This window comes from Macrobrachium nipponense, chromosome 10 (genome assembly GCF_015104395.2).
Source record: "Macrobrachium nipponense isolate FS-2020 chromosome 10, ASM1510439v2, whole genome shotgun sequence".
NCBI classification, from domain to species: Eukaryota; Metazoa; Arthropoda; class Malacostraca; order Decapoda; family Palaemonidae; genus Macrobrachium; species Macrobrachium nipponense.
The window spans coordinates 68,936,009-68,945,057 of record NC_087204.1 but is presented as its reverse complement, the minus strand read 5'-3'; the positions used below and the strand labels follow the sequence as shown (position 1 = coordinate 68,945,057).

At 35.7% G+C, this 9,049-nt stretch overlaps 1 long non-coding RNA gene across 1 annotated transcript; it reads right to left on the bottom strand.

Moving 5' to 3' along the window:
* Positions 1-311: 311 nt before the first annotated feature.
* On the bottom strand, positions 312-8,351 carry LOC135223663 (uncharacterized). The gene is made up of 3 exons (XR_010316554.1): positions 7,852-8,351; positions 6,300-7,809; positions 312-1,198 (listed from the first exon to the last, which is right to left on the bottom strand). It is a non-coding gene; the product is annotated as an uncharacterized LOC135223663 (long non-coding RNA).
* Positions 8,352-9,049: the final 698 nt, after the last annotated feature.

Below are 9,049 nucleotides of genomic sequence, written 5' to 3'. Positions count from 1 at the left end.
AAGGAGCAGGTACATTAGACGGGGCAGTAAAAGGAGAAGAGGGTATAATATTACTGATAACCCCGCTAGATACAGAACTAGACAAAGGTTTGGAAGAAGACCTCCTCACCCTGTCTCTTTCTAACTTCTTCAAGTATGAAGTTAGAGATTTCCATTCTTCTGCACTCAAATCCTTGCATTCATTACAAGTATTACCAAAAGAACATTCATACATCCTGCATTTCTTGCAAATAGTATGAGGATCAAGCGATGCCTTCGGCATCTTAACTTACAACCCCCACATTCACACACATTCTCACCACAATTTCCAGAATCAGACATGTTGAACAATCCAAATCAAATTCCAAAAACGGTCCACAATCGCGTATGCCAGTACAATCAATGCAAATACGTCACCGAGAAGTCCAAACGAAGATCAATTGCGATGCAAAATACGAATCCAGCCGGAGATACCCACAACGATGTTGCCAGTATGGCCGACAGAAAAAATATGATAGAACATGGGAATGGTTCCTAGTCCTGCCACCCAGCGGCAGGTAAGTAGATCACCTGACCTACAGGTAGCGTGTGCGCGAAATTCGAATTTCTGTCGGACGACGGAGTCAAATAGCTAAGTATATATCTGACAGGTAAGTTAAATGTATAAAAATATCTTCTTTATTGCAGTCCTAGTTAAAAAATCTATTAGTATTAGTATCTGTATTGAAGATCTCAAGTACTCTAAGGTATACAGAAGTGACATCAAATAACTTACTTGCTGGTCATGTACATATTGTAAAGAAAAGATTTGGAAAATGGTTATTCCTCTCCTGGCTGGCCTCAGCAAGAATGGTTTATGGACCTTCTACCTTTGGTGGAAGACACTCTGAGGACCTTGCAATAATTGGCCAGACTACTTAAACAACCTTATTTCTGGGTGCTTCATTGCATTGTAAGCATAAATAATCTTTGTAAGGGCTCCATATGAATGATGGGTTTTGATGAAGCAAACATGCAGTTATTCTCAATACAATTTACTGACTTAACAGCAGTCCCCTACACTTACCGCACACCAGACATAGAATATAAGGGTGGTGACGACATATCTAACACAAAGGCGACCAAGAATTGGGAATGGCTTCTTATGAATAGGCAACGACAGCATTCCGTACAATGCAAAAACACTTGAAGTCCACAGCCAACCAAGTTTTACAAACACCTACGGTTAGAGTAAAGTAAAACAAGGGTATTAATTACAAACTCAGACTTCTGAAAATCAGATCACAGCATGAATAGTTGATGAAAAAATAGTTTTTGAGAGCATACAAAACTGCAGCAACATTAGTTAATATAAGCTTATAACCTACAATCTTAATAAAGGTAAGCAAGATATACATTTCGGTATTCCTTATTCATGAAAAATTTCATCATAATTCATTTCTCTAAAGAAATTACTAATCTAATAACACATTATACGTAGCTCAAGTATTAAAAAAACTGTGAATCTAATATTAAATTAATTTACATTTGTATAAATGAGAAGAAACTCAAAAGGCAGTACTAAAATGAAACTGACTTACCACTCAAAATGAGCAAAGCATTTGTGTAAATATGAGAGCGATAACTTAGTAGGAAAGAGCTTGTCATTCACCTGTCACGCACACACAACCACTTTGCTTTCCAATCTTTTATTCCCAGATGTGCACAAATGTGTGGAAAAGGAAGAGGGGAGGGGCCCTATGAGTAAAAAAGGCTTGTATCTCTGAATTATACTGTCTTTAAGAAGTTTAATACACTCATATGCATAACAAACCTATTACTTGTTCCTAATGTATGAAGAATAACTACTTAATAAGGGCAATTGTCACCTGACCTGTTCCACTGTCATCTTCATTACTATTATTACTGACACTTCAAAATATTATTGATGATATTTCATGCTTTTGGCTGTTTATTACTATTATATAAACTTCAACAAACAATGATATTTACTGATCTTGTAAATATTTGCTAGTAAACTTTGGTCTTTGCAACTTTTTTTATTCTCTTAATGACTATAGAGTTCCCTAACCTATTTGATGATAACAGAGAGAGCAAAAGATAAAAAACTGGTTGGTAGAAATGCCCCAAATGCAAGGTACCAGTTCAAGAAAACAGCAAAGGGAAAGAAGAATTAGGAAATCAGGAAACAGTACTAATACAAATAAGTTTAACAACAGAGAAAACTTATCATGCTGTGTAATCTAGTACCAGCAGTTAACATTTTGATACGAAGAGCAAACCCCCCCCCCCTCTCTCTCTCTCTCTCTCTCTCTCTCTCTCTCTCTCTCTCTCTCTCTCTCTCTCTCTCTCTCTCTCTCTCTCTCTCTCTCTCTCTCTCTCTCTCTCTACAGATCAAAAACTGTTAGTCCCGCTATCAAGTAAACACCCTCCAGTTCATATTTATCATTTGAATCTAAAGAACTGATTGTTTCAGCATATGAAGAAAAATATTTCCCCAACCCGAGGGTGTCTCAAGCACACTCAAATTATTAGTACTTCAATTGTTTAAGTGACAATTCAACTCACAAATACATCCGAAAGGGACAACACTTTCAGAACTGTCAATTTCCTATTGAATCAAAAGTATGCCATGTATATAGAATGCAAACTTTTAAAAAAGTACTGTACTGTAAACAGGTTATTTATTGGTAGAAATAAAATTAGCAGGGGGTGGTTCAATAACTCAATGTAAGCCATGATCAATATTCCAAGGTATCACAAGAAAAATAATCTTTAAAAAATTCCATGCAATGTGTAGCCATCTGTTTAGGATAATATAAATTCTAACAACCGATAAATAAATATAAAATTTATACCTGTTAAATATCACATGACAACACCCGAACACAATGAAAGGATGAAAATTAATAAACACAAATGTGAAATTCTTCACACAAAAGATAAAAACTGAGTGGAAGGCTTCTCATTTACAGGAGTTTAATAAAAAAAATAATAAAAATTAACAAAAATAAAAAAACTGTTACAACATAAAACCTAAAACCCTTGATCAACTAGAAGCAACCTACACAAGAACTGAGAAGCTTTTTGTTGCAACCCTCTCATCTTATGCAAATCACTATTCAAATTTTCATCTGCTCCAGCTAGACTTGAATGGCAAATTTTTCATGTCAACCACTCGGAAAATATGTTAATATAACAGTATTCAATTTCATATTAAATTTTTGTTGAAAACTTCAAATCATACCCAAAAACATATCTTGTTACAAAACAAGTACAATATTTAAACTGGCCTACATTCATGGTCTTCAAAAATCCAACACTCATTCACAAATTGAAAGTAGACTGTTATCTGGCTGGATAGCACACCAATGTATGTGGCTCACAGATCCTTAGGTTTCACCCTGGAAAGTGTCTCAATTTTTAGTGTATTAAGTTTGCTGGCAAAAAGCTTTGTACTCCAAGACTGAGCATTTATGATGTTTTAGTGCTAAGAACCAATCCCTTTCTGATTATCTTCAGTTGTGTAACTTCCTTTCTGAAAAAGTTAAAAAATGGAAGAGTACTTCATTTTGCAGTCTGTACATCAGTTACATCAGGGATTCCAAGTTCCTCTTTTTGCAGAAAATGGTCATTCCAAATTTGCAAGCTGGTCTGTACAAACCTGCTGACTTTTCTCCCCAGAACTGACCAGTTCTTGCCATTCCTTAATTGAGTGTTGCTCTTTTTTAGCTGTTTCAGCCTCGATTACCCTTTATTTCTTCTTTCTAGTGACATTTTGCATGTCTAGTTTACACAGACAATAATTCACTGAAGAGTACCAGTAAGGTTTCTGGGTCAAGTCTGTAATGGTATGACCTGCTAAAATCAAAATTCAGGAGTGCAGCGCACCACTCACTGCCTGCAGTGGTAGCACCAACACAAATCTGTGATACATCTGGAGGTAAGAGTAGTAGTGCAATCCTCTGCTCACAACAGATTTTCCGCTGTTAATCGACACATCATAGGAGATTTGGTGCTACCTACACAAGATAAGCAACTGTGGTGGAACTGTCTAACATCACATCTACCAGTAAGTCAGGTACGTACCTAATGCTTGCATGGCTAATGGTACATACTGCCCTCAGCTCTAGAAAATTTATCATTGCAAACACTTTTCCTCAGCAACCACAGGCCTAGTGCTACCAAATCTTGTAGATGGGTGCCCTAAACTTTGAGGCATCCATAAAGAGTAATGTCAAGAAGCTGTTTGGCTAATTTACAAAACATCACTGATGATCTACAGAAGACCACTGTTGGTTCAGTTTCACCTGCACAGACCTTAGTCTAGACTTACTGTGATCAGCAACTGACAAGATTTGCATTAAAACAAATATTTTTCACTTCAAAATTATTTTTTTATTACAAACCCACAAGTTCACACAAATTGTCCTCCTCCTTTCGCCCAATATTCTTATGACAAATTCGGACAATACAGGTGAATGATTTGCTCATTGAGTTTACAATAATTGGCTAAATGAGCTGATGGGTTTATATTACGATGCTTGTTGTCAATAATTTATTTTTCAATAGAAAATCATCTTATATACTGATATTCTACCTCCCAACCCTGCTGATTTCTTGCAACTATAGCCCAGACTACACAAAAAATGAGGCTCTTGCCAACTGAAAATCATGGCTGCATGCACAGTACTGCTAGCCAGCCTTCTAAAAGTCAATCTTCTTTTAATTTGTGAATGAAGTGTCTATGATTGGTTAAGACCAGGAATGAAGTTAACGTAACTTGGTCTGTATTCACAAAAGTAATTGTTTATAAGAGATCTCATACTTTCCTACTTTGTCAACCCTCATTTTAAATAGTATATATTGTTATCTAGTGCAAACAGGGAGAGCAGACCATTCAAATACCAAAAATTATAGGTTAGGAACAAATACGTACTCAAAGGCTGACAGACTTCCATTTTGCTTACCATTTGTCCCCATTACTCAGCAATCTGATGATCCAAGAGAATATCCTATTTATAAAATACTGTAGATGTCTTGCTAGTTAATAAACAAAAACACAGCAAAATGTTTATCCCTCATCTATAAAAATCATTTTAAAAACTATTTGTAGGAAATGGTGAGCCAAAGCTTTAATTCTCAAATAAAAATAATGGCAGTTAATAAAGGATTGAGAAAGTCCAGACCATTCTTTTACCTACACTTAGTTCAAATTTTATTAAGTTTTGGTACTCATGTCCTCATAGTGAAGTTCAATGAAGATAAATAACATACAGATAAGAGACAACATCTGACTAAGCCAGTCAATGATGCTGACAAAGCCTTGTCTTCAGGGAGTGGGAGAGTATGAAAATGGTTTTTATATGTAAAAATAATTCTTGTGCTCCATTCTAACTTTTTTCAGTGAGATGCTACAATGTAACCTTTATTATTGCTAACAAATGGTGTATAAACTGTGGAGATAAATCATCATCATATCATATCATCATTCCCCAAAGCTAGAGATATTAATAAAGATTGAACATTTACTTAATTATTAACATTAATGTATTCTGACTGTATGGTGTGATGGGGAAACATGTAAAATATGGGATTTGGAATATAGTCCCCAAGAATGATGTCTCTGGAGACAGGGTGAGGGAAGGTTGTGTTGTTACTGAAGGGGCGTGGAAAGGGTGAGAGGACAAGTGGTATGATAAACAGCATATAAGATGTCTGGAAACCATGAGTAGTACTGTTTGCCAGAGCTGTAATGAAATAAGAGTCAGCAATTTAAGAAAACTGACATCTTCAGCTCCAATTACATTTACTACATTAAGGTAACAGACTAAAGATGTAAATTACAGCATGTTATGTGGCACCACATCCTCAGTCAGTAATTACTATAGAGTCCCAACTGGTACACTTCATCATCATGGAGTGGTTTACTTTCTGCACCGTTGAAAAATAAATTACTTCTAAGATTCTAAGGATTAGTTACTTTGCATTGTGAAAACTAAATCAGCACTTCTGCAGTTCGTTAGAAAAAAATTATGTGGAAATGACTTGGTAATACACACATTTTTTTAACAAAAAAGAAAACTAAATCAACACTTTTCTTGCTACAAAGTAGAAAACTACATAAATCAACACATCCGCAGTCTATTGGGAAAAAATTATATGGTAATTACTTTGTACTGCACACATTTCTTTCTACAAAAAGACATCAATCCAAATGAAAAACACGATGGTTTATTGTATCTTGGTGCTGCATAACCATTTCTACCAATGTGAATGATAACATACCAGAATAAATACAAGAATAACATTATACTAACCTGATTTAGTGTGCTGTGTTTGCCCGTTAAAAAGTCTAAGTGAGGAGGATGTGTTTCCTTCAACATCGAAAATAACCAGAGTGAAAGTACATAGTACATTATCTTCCATTTAGGAGAAACGTGCAGATACGTATTACACCAGCAAACTACATATTCCCACACTCCTGCTGCAGATGTGCCTGGGTTTTTTGTATTCTTCAAATCACCTGAAGAAAGAATATATTCTATCATAAAACTTTTAATTAAATTTCAGTGCTTCCAATTTTATATACCGTATACGTAATCATATCATAGCAATAGTATCAGTCAAACTGCAACCCTAGTTGAAAGAGCAAAATGTTACATGGGGCCCAAGCAAGGAAAGCACAGCATGGTGTAATTTCAGCAGATCTGAAAGTAAAGATGATAGTATTAAAAAGGGTTTTTTTAATGCAGAATGTGAAATGAACTAATCAAACATTGTACCACAGATAAGGAATAAGAAATTTACCTGGACTCATGTTTTCTCCCACAAGTTAAGATAAAAGTCAGTTTTGGGAGACCTTAGCAGGAAACAATATTCAAATCATGGCAAAATAAAAAAAATAAAAATTGAAAACATTTTGTCACAACAGAGAGGTCTCCAAAAATCTTGAAAGATTTTCTTAATATGCCAATTTTTAGCCAAACTGAAGAAGAAATTGACAGGATATGTTTCTCAAAAATGAATTTCCAGTAAGAATCACATCAAGAATGACATGTAAGTTGAATGTTTTAACAGCATGAATTTACACACACCAAAGTTTAATAAAATAATAAAACCACCAGTGTATAATGATGCATCACCAGATAGCATGTATTCTGACCTTAAGTTTGTAACAATAACATTTCCCTTCCTATAAAACTTTACACAAACTGGGGCACATCAAACATATCCACAAAATACCTCCCACTACACAAAGCCCATTTGCACATCATTTGCAAAACAAACCATACTAGCCACACAATGTGACTCATGAAAGCTTGGAGAGAGAAAACATGTAAACTTAGTCTTTTCCACTTTTAGGCAGAACAAGTACATATCCCACTCGTAGACATACAGACAAATGAAAACTGTAAAAGACAGGAAAGATTGCACCAGGTGGACCCTATCATTCTTTTTCAGCATAAAACCTTAATACTAACTTAATTTTTGATGGGTTAAAGGAGAAAGAATCTGTCTTCAATTAAGAAAGTCTTTTATTAAATATTCCTTATATAAACTGTACACTTCCAATACCAGTTCACACTTCATTGTCTTCCTGACACTAAACATGCATGAACTTTAATTCTTAGTTAAACCTATTCCTCTTTACATTGGAAATGTGACCTGGTTTGACTTGAAAGGTTTGGGAAAACAAAGGTAGTACACTTGGATCATTAATTAAGTTATTTACATATGACAATTCAGAGATGGCATGTTCTCCTGACTTCTGAAGAATAAAACGTAAGAATGAGGGCTAATATCAAAAGAGGACTTGAACCTAGCACACTTTTTTGTGCCCTGAACTCTTACTAGCAGGAGAATCATCACCAGAATTTTTAGAAGACTCATAGTCAAAACAAATAGCCCATAGTTATGAACCATCTAGAAAAAGAAATGCATAGGTAAACTCAACAACAGTCATATGAAAAGAAATACAAGATGCCTGTTCAAAGCAGATGAAGAAAAAGTGATGCTATTAGTTAAATTACTCACCTACTACCAGTTATATAACCACTTTGTTACCAAATTTCAACAAACACACCAGCTTTCACCATTTGAAGGTAATCCATATACATAAGAGAAAGGTTTGTATCCTCTTACAAACAAATAAATTTTTTAAACCTTCCACTCTTACAGCTCTTATCCACAAGTAATCTAAACGTACATGCAAGTAAATGGTAAATCACCTACTGTGTTACATCTCAAAAACAATAGGAGTTTACTTTGCCATATTTCAAAATGATATTGTTAAACTACAATAAAGTTTTGTACATACTTACCTGGCAGATATATACTTAGCTATAGTCTCCGACGTTCCCGACAGAATTTCAAATCTCGCGCACACGCGACAGGTAGGTCAGGTGGTCTACCTTACCCGCCGCTGGGTGGCGGATGTACGAACCACTCCCTTAAGCTTGTCAGATTTTTCTCTTCCACCTGTCTCCTGAGGGGAGGCTGGGTGGGCCATTAATCGTATATATCTGCCAGGTAAGTATGTACAAAACTTTATTGTAGTTTAACAATATCATTTTTGTACATGAACTTCCCTGACAGATATATACTTAGCTGATTGGCACCCTTGGTGGAGGGTAAGAGACAGCTCAATAATACAGGTAAGACGGGAAACAACTAATGTTGTAGGATATAAAAACCTTGGTTCTCACCTTTTCAGGATGAAGACTTCATAGATACTATCTCTGAGTCTGCATTGCCTGGAGAGCTACAGCTAGGACGTGACCTGATGCTGAAAGACTCTCGGATCTACCACTGGGATATGTGATCCCCTATTGTGGTAGAATCCAAGTCGGATGCTGTTAGAGGGACCTTGTCCGCTTACCTAACAGATCCTTACCACTACCTCTGCAAGGAGCCAAAACCCACCAGACCACCTAACCAAAATACAAAGGGTTAATATTACGACAAAAAGAGGTGCCTCCTGCAACCTCTTTCAGACAACCAAAAACAACAATATAAAATATAGGGTAACATATAAAAAATTTACACAGGATAAGTTTCAGCTCCCTGC